We start from the raw sequence: 12,759 nt of genomic DNA, 5'->3' as shown, positions 1-12,759 counted from the left end.
TTTGTGGGTCTTTTTTTGTTCCTTTTTCCTTCTTTTGTTTGCTTCTCTTGTGATTTGATGACTATCTTTAATGTTATGTTTGGATTCCTTTTTTTTTTATGTACCTATTATATATTTTTAGATTGTGATTACCATGAGGTTGTTTGTTTTTTTTTTAAATTGAAGTATAGTCAGTTACAATATGTCAACTTCTGGTGTACAGCCTAATGTCCCAGTCATGCATATATATATATATATATATATTCATTTTCATACTCTTTTTCATTAAATGTTATTACAAGATATTGAATATTGATATTCCCTGTGCTATACAGAATAAATTTGGCTTTTGAAATCTATTTTTATATATAGTGCTTAAAATTCACAAATCTCAAACTCCAAAAAATATGGAATGCTTCACATATTTGCATGTCATCCTTGTGCAGGAGCCATGCTAATCTTCTCTGTATCATTCCAATTTCAGTATCTACATGCTGCCAAAGTGAGTATCCATGAGGTTTTTATTTAGCATGCAATATATACATGTGATTGTTACAAGTTTGCTGACCTCTTAATTTCAAATGCATTTTAAAAATCCTGCATTTGTACTCTCTTCCCCTCATGATTATTGTTTTTGATATAATATTTTACATCTAATTTATTGTTTGTATCCCTTAACTGCTTATTGTGGATACAGGTGACTTTACTACTTTTGTCTTTTAACTGTCCTACTTGTGTGTGGATGATTTCCTACCTTTACTATATGTTTGCCTTTACTGATGAGATGCTCACTTTGTGGGCAGTGTATCTGTAGTTGTAGGTTTTTCCCTTTCATCAATTTAAATGTTGTGTAACTCACTTCTGGCCAGAAGACTTTGTACTGAAAAGTCAGCTGATAGCCTTATGGGAGTTCTGTTGTTTGTTATTTGTTGATTTTTCCTTGCTACTTTCAATATTATCCATTTATCTTTAAGTTTTGTCATTAATTTAATTACAATATGTCTTGGTGTGCTCCTCTTTGGGACTCTTGTGCTTCCTGGACTTGGGTGACTGTTTCCTATCTCAGTTAGGGAAGTTTTCAGCTAGTACGTCTTCAAATATGTTCTCAGTCCCTTTCTCTCTCCCTTCTCCTTCTGGTACCCCTATAATGTGACTGTTAGTGTGCTTGATGCTGCTCTAGAGGTCTCTTAAACTATCATTTCTCTTCTTTCTTATTACTCTTTTTTCAGTTAAGCATCAGTGATTTCCTCTGTCTTCTAGCTCACTGATTCCTTCCTCTGTATCATTTAGTCTACTGTCGATTCCTTCTAGTGTATTTTTCCCTTCAGTTATCATATTCTTCATCTCTGTTTGGTTATTCTTTATATTTTCTAACTCTTTGTAAAAACTCCTTTCTTGTTCTGTGAATCCATTTTCCTCCCAAGTTTCTGATCATCTCTACCATCATCACTCTGAACTCTTCCTCAGGTAAACTATCTCCACTTCACTTAGCTCTTCTGGGGTTTTATCTTGTTGCTTTGTCTGGAACATGTTCCTTGCTGCCTCATTTTGCCTAACTTTCTGTTTTTATTTTTATGTGTCTGGTACAGTAGCTGCATTTCAGGACCTTGCAGAGGGGTCCCTCTGCAGGAGACATCCTGTGTCCCAGCAGCACACTCCCCTCTCATTATGCAAACTCTATGCTGTATGTTCCCCCTATGAGGGATGGATCATTCTATTGTGGTGGGCTGGCTATGTGGGTAGGCTTCATTGATTCCTGGTCCACTTAGATGCCAGGTTCTGCCTTGTACACAGGCTGCTGGTCACTTGTTGGCAGAACTGGGTCACAAGAGAGCTGACTGCAGAAGCTGGGGAAATGCTGGGGCTAATACCAGCTCACTGATGAGCAGAGTCAGGGTCCAGGTGGCCCCAGGGTTGTTGCCCACCAACTGGTGGGTGACCAGGTCCTGGGGCAAGTACCAGAGGAAAGATGACAAATCTATTTTATTCAGCATACTAAGTATTTTATTTTACATATCACCAAATTTGACATTATTTTTTTAAAATATTGCTTCAAACCTGTAAATTAGCATAAGTGGTAGAGTCTGCCATCCACTTTGGCTGAACAATTGTGTACAATAAGTTAGCCAAAATTCTTTCATTTCTGTATAATCTTACATGTGGGTGATGTTAGTTATTTCTTATAAATTGCTTGATCACTTGAATATCACAAAATACAAGCTGCCATTAAAAATAATACATTCAACAAAGTATTTTCAAAATAAAGAGTATCTGGTTCCCAGAAAAAGAAACATTACTATAATATTAAGGCCAAAACTATCAAAAAGAAAGCTAAGATATATTCATGGAAAGCTTCTGCTGAAAAGTTAAGTTTGCTCATCTTTGAAACTTTTGAAACTTCACTATGTTTACTATGTAATTCATTTTCTCTAATATTCAGATTTTCAAGTTCTGCTAAATTCTAAGGCCATATTACTGGCAAGTTAGGATACCTCTAGATAGCTGTAAAATATGAATTCTACTCTTCACAGACACATACTTATTTCTTAACTCTTTATTTCTCAAGCTGTAAATTCTGACCAGTCTTAGGTTTTGGAGAAAACCAGTGAGATTCCAGATTTCCAATAAGCTAATACATGTTATTATTCTATAGGAAAATAAACTCAGATTTTAAAATAGAATAAGATTATGCACAGAAATAAAGTACAATAAATTTCAACTTTGAAAAGGATTTACATTTCCCTGATAATTAGTGATATTAAGCATTTTTCCATGTGCCTATTGATCATTTGCTTGTTTTCCTTGGAGAATTGCTTGTTTAGGTCTTCTGCCCATTTTTGGATTTGGTTGTTTGGTTGCTTCTTATTAAGTGGTATGAGCTGCTTATATATTCTGGAGATCAAGCCTTTGTCGGTTTCATTCACAAAAATTTTCTCGCATTCTGTAGGTTGTCTTTTTGTTTTACTTATGGTTTCCTTTGCTGTAAGTTTAATTAGGTCCCATTTGTTTATTCTTGCTTTCAAAATGTAGAATAGATAAACAACACTACACTGTATAACACAGGGAAATATACAAAAGATCTTATGGTAGCTCACAGAGAAAAAAATGTGACAATGAATATATATATATGTTCATGTATAACTGGAAAATTGTGCTCTACACTGGAATTTGACACAGCATTGTAAAATGATTATAAATCAATAAAAACATTTTGAAAAATAAAAATAAAATAGTCTCAAAGGTAAAATTCTTAAGAAAGAAAAATATACAAATTCTTGGGAAAAACTCAAATTATCACAAGGACAAAATAAATAAAACTCTCCTTTGCAATTCAAAAAGAAAATTTCAACTTTGAAAAGGAATTTCAAGAAATAAGGGAATATCAGAAAATACGGTAACTGGAAAATAACATACCTAGGGTGCCTTAAATGAGAACATTTTAAGGAAACGCATTTCTCCCAGAGCACTAAAATAGCATTTCTGGAATCCTTACAAAGGAAACGATGAGCTATTGAAATTGTAATATTTTTGAACTGGAATGGAAATGACAAATCACTTCCAAACCCTTCACTGCCTAGATGCGAAATGTGAGGTGGAGAGGAGAGGGATAAGTCAGAAATCATAACTGGCTGGGTAACTTTAAACTCCTATGGCAGCAGTTGATAATCTGATTGATGGAAAGGTTAAAGTCACCATCATTAGTGAATGACCAGAGTGGAGGTAATAAACAGCATGTTTAGGAAAGGAGTCAGAAAAAAATGGAAATAAACAGCCTTTCTGGTTCCCTCACATCTTCTGAATTTTCTCTCCCATGACCTGCGTTGTGGCAAGGTCCTGCACTATACTCCAAAGCAAAACATTCCTTAAGTGTCTGAGTTAGTGCAAGGAAGGAAAACAGTCTGTCACAGCTTCCCTTCATTGATGATCCACGCAAACAGCTTAGTGTCTCACCTCCCAGCTGCGTCAATACCCAACTAGCCTCCAACATCATAAAAGTTCCAAACAACAAAGCTCACAGAAAATCAAATGCAATGGCTTGGGAATGTTACCCACAGGGGCAGAGCTATACCTTCTGACCCTGCTGCCACTTGGCTGGAACTGCTGTCCTGGTGACCCTCGTGTTCTCACTGCCAACACTACAGCTCCAACTTAGCCTTTATAAAGACTGAGAAACTATTTCTCACTCCTTCCTTCTTAAAATCCTCTCCTCACTTGGCTTCTATAATTTTACACTCTCTCTGCATTTGCTTCTCTCTTCTCTCATTTGAATTTTTTTGGAGTACAGTACCAAACTTGTAGTAATTCCCAAGACTCTGTCCTTGGCCCACAATCCTCTCTTTCTGTGCTAGAGGAGATCAACAATTTTATCATCTTAAATCTCTCATCTCTGTACTGCTGATTTGCAAGTTTTCCCCTCTCAACAATACTTCACTTCCATAGTGTGACTGCATAGTTATGATTGCTATTTTGTTAAATTTTATCTTTTATTGAGGAAAAATTGACATAATATTTCTATTTGATTACTTTCCTTTTTCTTTATATTTACAATGCATCTTATCCTATAAATAAATATCACCTCACTGCCTTGCACTTTCTCGAGGCTTGGCAGTAGCTTTGATTAATGTTTCTAACTTATTAGCTCTTAAACTTGATGTGCAGCGGAATCCCCTGGAGGGGTTGTTTACTCACAGACTGCTGGGCCCCACCCCGTGTCTCCAGTTCAGTAGGCCTGGGGCAGGGCCTGAGAATTTGCATTTCTAACCAGTTCCCAGATGATGCTGATGCTGTTCCTCCAGGGACCACACTTGGAGAACCAAAGCCTAAATTTATACTCTAGATATGGTTACCAAATACATTAGTTCAGCCTTTGGCTGCTACTTTTTCTTTATCACATCAACACTTTAGTTCAGAATCTCCCCACTTCATAATTGAGAGTTTTAGGATCTGGTCCTCCTGATTGGTTCTAGTCTCCCTCTTCTTATCATATGACATTTTCTCACAAGGTCCTTAAAAATGAGTTCATCATGGTACATCCTTGCTCAAAGACTCATGGCTCTTATGTTGAGCATAAAACATTATAAATACTCTACCTGGCTCATAAGGTCTTTAATAGCCTGTAAAAAAGTGGATACCCTAATTACCTCCCCTGCCTACTGCCAAGGGCTACTGTGAGGGTTCAATGGGATACAGTCGGCTCCCCTTATTCAGTTATGTTGTATGAAGTCAACGAGAACAATGAATTAGTGAGCACTGAACCGCTGCTTCTGGGGAAAAAGTGCTCAGTTCCCACAAGCCTCCAGCTACATTTTCTAAAGTCACCTTATATAATATAATAAATATATTTAAATTGTATTAAATGTATACATTGTATGTAACACACACTTTCTCTGTAAGGCACTCCGCAGCCCTCCTGCACCTAGGACACTGAACAGCACTGCAGCCCTATGCTTGGGGCATTTTAAATGGCCAAGTCATCAGCAGAAAGCACAAAAAGGTGGAAAATGTGGCACTAAATAGGCAGCAGAAAAGACATTTATTTACAGAATTAGCTGAAGCAAGAAGGCAGAGTGTTGCTTCATCCCACCGTGGCTGGGGAAGACGCACGCCAGGTGACTCAAGTTTTTCACCACTTTGCGCATGTCTGCAAATGAAGTAAAGGGCCTGCAAGCAGTGGTTTCAGGGCTGTAAATAAATTCTAGCTAGTTGTCAGGCTTACAAATACAGAATCTCTAATTGATGAGGATCAACTGTGCTAAGAAGGCAACTCTGGAAGCCAGAGTACTGCTCAGACATGACAATAATAATGACAAAATATCAGTTAACATTTTGAGTGCCTACCATGTGCCAGGAGTTCTTCTAAGCACTTCATGAAAATTAATGCATTTAAATCTCACAGAAACCTATGAGACAGGAGTTATTACTATCCCCATTTTGTAGATGAGGAAATTAAGGCATAGAGAATAAAAAGCATGGCTGAGGTTCCCCAGTTAAAAGTGGGATAACTGGGATTTGTGCCCAGGCACACTGGCTCAGAGCCCAATACTCAATCACTATGTTGTGAATATAAGCAAACTTTCCACCTCTCCCCAGTAAGCACCTCTGCTTGAGTCAGCGTGGTCACCAGAAAGTTTATTCATTCATCAAACATTTTCTGATCTGCCCAGAAATGTCAGGCACTATGTTAGATACTGGAGGGGCAAACAGAATATGGAGAGTCTTAGCTCTAAGGAACCCTACTGCCTCTGAGACATGCATGGGGCGCCAATCATGGGAAAGTAAGGCAAGTGTAGGGATCCCAGAAGAGACATCAAAAGGAGTCTCTAGACTGAGGCCTCTCTGGGAAAGTGTCTAAGAGGGAGTGAAGTTTGACATGAGTTTAGATTAAGAAATAGAAATTCAGTGGATTAAAAAGGCCACTAGGAGTGCAGAAGAAAAAAAGTGTAAAAGGCAGACAGGAAGAATGCTAAAGTTTTCAGAAGACCTGCCTGTCTTTTCAAGGCTAGAACAAACTAAACAGGCAGGAAATAGTGAGGGATGAGGCTAATGGCAAGGGATGGCAAGGGAAAGCCTTGCCCGTCAAACTCCGGAGTCTGACTCTTCTTTCAGAGCCTATGAGCAGTCATCAAATGGGTCTGAGCATACATCGGATACAAATAAATCTGAATTTCAGGAAGAAAGTTCTGGAGGACTGTGGGGGAAAGATCAGGAGGGGTTGGGACTGGAAGTGATGAGATCTGCTGGGAGACAGCTGTGGTGACCCGACACGGCTGAGGCTGGGCTGGGGCTGGGCTGACACAGGGCTGTGGGGCTGCGGGGTGGCAGGACGGGCAGGAGCACCAGAGGGGGACCGAGATGCTGGAGGAATGGAGTGAGCAGCCTCTCATGGCCCCAGGACCCTTGCACCTGTCAGTGTCCTCCCTGCCTCAACACCACATTCACTTCTACTTCTATATCTTCACTCTCTTCTCCATCTGCAATACTCTCTCTTCTTCCCTCCCTCTGTTCAGAAGTGATGACTTTGAGGACTTGATCTAAGTTGCACCTTTCCTAAAAAGCTGTCCTTAATTACAATTTCCCAACAGTTCCCTTTTATTTTAATTCTGTAGTGCAACATACACTAAATACCTTGACAAAATCACATCACATCAAGCAAATCATTTCATATATACAGAAAAGCCCAGGACCTTACAATTCTTTGTATTTCCTTCTGTACCTACCACAACTACCTTGCACATAGAACATCAACAGATGTCCAACAAAGTTCAGTGAAAGATAAACATCCTTTATAAGCTAAGAACTTTTATCGGCCAGTTATCAATTTAGATCAGCTGCTTGAACAATTTGCCTTTCTCCCCAGATCATTACCAACGTTGCCCAACAGAAAGGAACTTCATACCCTCTAAGGCTCTGTAGAGCAAACACACAGATTCATTTCACGGTAAGCCCTATGGCCCCGGAGCAAAGAAAAACATTGTGTGACCTCTAATGCTTCTTTCATATTCTCATCTCAAGTTGTAACTGCTTTCCAGGTGCCTGCTGCTTTTCATTCTTAAAATTGACAGAATAGTTTCTCTTATTTCTTTATTTCTAACACTAAAATGTCTAATTTTTTTCTCTTAGAGTTTCCATAAAATAAATACTTTTCAGAAAAATCCTGTCTGCTTCTTAATGCATTATATTGAACACTTTGCCAAAGTGTTACCCATTTTCAAAACTGGTGCCTCCACAAGGGTGTCCTTGTGTCTCTGCCCTCCCCAGCCACGCCTCACCCCACTCTCCGAGGCCACACCTCGCCCTCCCCAGCCACATCTCATCCTCCCCACGCTCACTGAGCCAAAGTGTTTATCAAGCACCTAAGAAAGAGCAGAGTCTGAGGTAAACTTCAAGGAAGAGTAACCCGTGTTTTGGGGCCTCAGCCACGCCTTTGCCTCTCTTCTTGAATCCCTCTGTTTCCTACTCTGGTCTATATTTTAGCTGTATGCTTGTCTTGTGAATTGTGGTTTTGTGGGTTTATAATTAAATTATATGGATTCTATCCTTTTTTGCCTTACAGTTTATCAGGAACTTAACATTAAACAATGATTTTTCCAACATTTTGATATAACTAATAAATTCTAATAAAATTCAAGTGACTTGTTTTCATGTCTCCATTTCTATTTCTTCAGAATTGTATTCCCCACACCTTTCTTTTGATCTGAGCAATTCTTTTTTTACTCTTTGAACCTGTCTCTGCCAAGACACATGTGAGTAGTCCCTCAAGTACCACTGACCAGGCTGCTCCTCATTAGTCACATGTGTTTCCTTGATTTGTTCCTAAATAAAGATGTTTCTGAAGCTGATAATACATTGTACTGAGGGGTTGTTGTATACAGAGCCCTATAGGAGATACTTTAAAAGGAGAACCAATAGAAAAGAATATTCAATCCCTCGATTAAGTCTGCAGCCCAGTTAGGCACTGCGAGGTTGAGAGGGCCCGGGGGGACTGACCAGAGCAGGACCCCAGGGGAAGAGATTAAAGCCGATTTCAAAGAAGGTTAAAACTGGAATGAGATAGGATTTTGCCACTCCCCTCAAATCAGAAGCATTTTTCTAACCTTTGAGAATGTATTTGCATATAAACTATACAACATATGTGATAAGAGAGTATTGATCTTATTTAATTTCTTTTAATTATCCAGCACTTTGTCATAGATGTGGCTATTCACAATTAATAAATATCATAATGTGTGGGTAGACCTAACTTTAAATTGCTTGATGTTATCAATTCTTGCCCCAAAGTTGGAGTTTTTAAAGATCAAACTTCATTCTATTTACCTTTCAACATGTCCATTTAAATTAGAAAGGTGCTAAGAGTTTTAGGAAAATACTTGAAAGCACACATCTTATATATAATTTCAAAAGCAAAAAACAAATGAAAAACTGGGTGGTAACCAGTTTTGCTACCATATGTTAATCTTTAAGGTAGGAGCAAATGTTTCTAGAGAATGACATTTGGCTACAATATTTATATACTGTGAAAATGTAAAAGAATTTTCAGTTTATAAATGGTATTTCAAATGCCAAAGAATAAAAGAACAGAACTGAGAATCCTATTTCACTTTTATGAAATAACTCTTTAGACACAGCAGATTTTCAGAGCAAATTATTTAAAATTAAAATAATCAGTAAGTGAGGTGTAAAGAAAGTAGTTTTAATTTAAAACTTCCTAATTCCATAGGCGCATCTGTAAAAGCACCCAAGGAGCAACAGTAGTTCTCTCTCTTCATGTGAGTGCTGACTGGGTTTGCTCTGAGCATCACTGCAACCTTTGACTCCTTTCAGCTGAGGAAAGGCTTTAAGAGCCATGCTTCTTCCAGGGATATGGCGCTCTCAGAATTATTAGTTACAATGAGAGAGTCAAAGTCAAAACCCATTCAACAAATACCAGTGTGCTGCTCAGACTGAGAGAAGAGGTGCCTGAACTGGCATCTGAAGAAAACCCCAGAGGGAGCCCGGCACCTGGCTCCACGCCCTGGCTGGGTGGTCCTGGGTCTTGCGTTGCATCACCACCTCAGAGAGGGCAGGCAGCCCTGGAGGGCGCTGAAACCTCTCACGTTTATTATTCACACAGAGAAAATGGGCTTAAAACCCCCCATTTCCTTCTGCAGGGGAAATTTACAGAGATTAAAGACTGTCATCTAGTAACTAAGAAGCAAGGTGCTTTACAGGAAAAACAGAATGGTCAGGTTTCTTAAACAGTAATGAAGCACCAGAGCTAGCACGGCAAAGTTCTGATAAAACTTAAACATGGACAGGTGACCTGACCGGTTTCTCTCTATGCCTCTGAAGCATCTTGACATCAGACTCTTATAAATGGTATAAATATAATAGAATAATGTAAACGTGTCACCTCATCCTTTGATGATTTTGGCATGAGATGGTATTAAGCAGCCACAGGGCAATGACCCATGTAAACGTACAGCTTTTATCACAGTGGAGATAACATGAGGTATAAAGTCAAACAGATCTATGTTCAAATCCTGGCTCTCACCCTTTTATCAGTTTTTTGACCTAAAGCTAGTTATATCCTATAAACATCATTTTCTTATCAGTTAAATATCAATTATAATAATTACTTTAAAGGATTATTCTAAGTGTTGCATAAGATAATACAGTAAAAGAATAGGTGCACAGAAGGTTGGCAATTAATTCTGGTTTCCTGAACCCATTTTATGGCCAGTTATTTAGCCTCGTATGACACAGACAAACATCATCTAAAGAAAGAACCAGTCCCGAAGTAAACTTATGACAAAGAGTCAGTGATTCCAAGAGTAAGTGATATCACTGCTGAGTGCTTGACCTCAATTACTTCCAAATATTGTCACCTCCCAATTAGTGTATTACATTTTCTAGCTTCCAGACAATTCACTGGCAACAAGGAAATGAGAAGCTGTGAAATTTAAATCAGTCTATTTCACCATTGCGTTTCCAAGCTGTACCATCAGCTGTTTTTAAATCACCCAGTTCATCAGGTTTTCTGCTTATTATTGGTTCACAGCTTAAGAAAAATAGAAAGTCACTATAATTTTATAGACATGAATATCTACCTTGAATTATAGCTGGAATCTTAATATATAGAGCAATGTTGTATGTGCTTTATCATTGTTGATTGTGTAGAACACTTTTTGTCCAGGTTTTCTTTGGCATTATCATATATAACAGAGAATTCAGTAAGATATGGCCTGGAGATGAGAACTAGAAAAATCTAATACATTAGCTCAGATTAGAACTTAGTCATGTCAGAAAAAGAGTCACAAAAATAATGAAAAGACATTATAAATATTTTTCTTAATTATATCTCACTTTATTTCTCTTTACCACTCTTTATTTTTCTAAATCGTATTCTCTATCAGCTAATCATTACACAGTAATTAACATTCAGCTGAGCCCACCACGCCTCTCCAAGTCCCCTAGCATGATGTAGGTTTCTGCTCTAAAAAAAGAAGCTGGGAAAACCTGTTTTATGACATTAACATTAAGAGAATCTTTACTCTTATGATAATGACCAATCTAGCCATATTTCTGAAAAGCACAGGAATGGACATATGAAACGAAGTTCTCAACTAATGTTATAGTCTTTTTTCTCCTCCAGGAGGAGCAAACTTTCATGTATGATGCAGGGCTGCTTCACTTGAAGAGGGAAGCCATTTTATATTTGGAAAAAGTCTCAAAAATCAGCAAACTATTTGATTTTACAGAGATGAACACTATGCCCTAGATAGCCTGAGTATGTTGTCACAAAATAACCAGAAACAGACCTGAGCCTGGAACTGAGGAATAAACTGTTTCATTTTCTGCTTACACCATGCTCCAGAAAACATTCTTCTTATTGGCAATTTCACATGCTAAGTTATTTTTAAAAGAATAGTGGGAGTATGTGTAAGTAAAATTTTCAAATGATTTTATACTCAAAAGAGCAATTGCTAACCACAATTATAAGTGTTTCCTATTATTGCAGGAGGTATATATTTGTGCAGGGAAAAAAGTCATAACATTTGGCTTCCTTATTAACAGAATAAAAAAATTTTGTGGAAATTAAACTAATGCTTTATCCAACCAAAGCAACTGAAGAATATTATTTGATTTTAGGAAAGCTCTAACACATTAAAAACTTCTTATCCATGTGACTGTTAGCTCAATCAGGCACATTCTCCTGCACAGAGTGGCCCTGCTCACTGCTGGAGAGGCTGCTGTGGGCTCAGCTCCTTGGCTGGACACACAACGACACAGAATCTGAGACACCTGTATTCAGCTCCACCTCAAGGCTGACTTTCTTGGCAAAGTCTGAATGGAAGAAAGCATCCGCTTCCACCTGCCTGGATTCCCCTGCAGGCTGAGAAACAGGGCAGCCTAGTGAGCAGGCAGATGGGAAGAGAAATCAGTTTGTCACAATTTTAAGACAAATAAGAGAAAGGGATCTGACATCCTAATCAAATCTTCTTACCTCCTGAACAGCATCTGATTATTTTTTCAGAGTTTCTACAATAGCAGTTTGAGATTCTGGGTTGAAAAGGAAGAAAACAATATATTTAATAGCAAATTTTCTCACTTCTTTGATCAGAAAACAAAACTAACTAAAATATATCTTTTAACCATAAGTACCCAAAATATGCAGGTTATCTCCCAGTTATATCTCCATATTATAAGACAAGACTGCTTTTCTGTATATTTAACACACAAAATATATAACCCTCATGTCACCAGTTATTTTCAAAATCAGATTAGCACTATGCCCTTCTTTACACATCAATCATGGTTATTTCTCTCAATTGCTAGTTTGTTTTGGGACCAGGAAGTACCTGCAAAGACATTCACTTTTTATATTAGCCACTTAAGTCTGTACAATGATAGAAGCCAACACACCAGTCCTGAAGGATGGAATGTTGAACGTCTTATCTGACTATTTGACAATCTACCTTCCACTTTAATAAGAGATAATGAACACTCACCAAGAGGCACTGAGTAATAAGAGATTTTGCTCCTTTAAGTTTGTCATTTGAGAATCTACAAGACTGCAAATTCTTCATATTGGAAAACCTAAGGGACACCCAAGTCCACATTTTGGTTTGGTTTTTTTAAACTCAGGATACTTTCTTCTAAGTGAAGCTTGCATGGTAGTTTGAAAACAAAAACATAACAGAGCCTCCAGGAATCCCCAGGGCTGCATGGATCAGTCTGAAAATGACTCATCATGTCCATCCTGGGCATTTGCATTGAGAGACCAGAGGCCCAGAACACAAG

The 12,759-nt window shown here is 38.1% G+C and overlaps 1 protein-coding gene and 1 non-coding gene across 8 annotated transcripts in view; both read right to left on the bottom strand.

Moving 5' to 3' along the window:
* Positions 1 to 12,000, bottom strand: part of LOC140699201 (formin-2-like) — a 70,585-nt gene extending 58,585 nt beyond the window's left edge. For 6 of the 7 annotated variants that reach the window (XR_012077210.1, XM_072970936.1, XM_072970937.1 and 3 more), the window contains exon 1: positions 11,963 to 12,000. The gene's annotated coding sequence lies outside the window, so the exon portion shown is untranslated. Of the gene's footprint in view, positions 1 to 10,565; positions 10,684 to 11,962 lie in introns of those variants that run through there. The other variant, XM_072970934.1, reaches the window with a different exon arrangement.
* On the bottom strand, positions 381 to 483 carry LOC140699952 (U6 spliceosomal RNA). The gene has a single exon (XR_012078178.1). It is a non-coding gene; the product is annotated as a U6 spliceosomal RNA (small nuclear RNA).
* Positions 12,001 to 12,759: the final 759 nt, after the last annotated feature.

The sequence above is a fragment of the Vicugna pacos genome, chromosome 11 (genome assembly GCF_048564905.1).
Source record: "Vicugna pacos chromosome 11, VicPac4, whole genome shotgun sequence".
NCBI lineage: Eukaryota > Metazoa > Chordata > Mammalia > Artiodactyla > Camelidae > Vicugna > Vicugna pacos.
The sequence above is the reverse complement of the archived record's forward strand: the minus strand, read 5'-3'. Positions and strand labels throughout refer to the sequence as shown.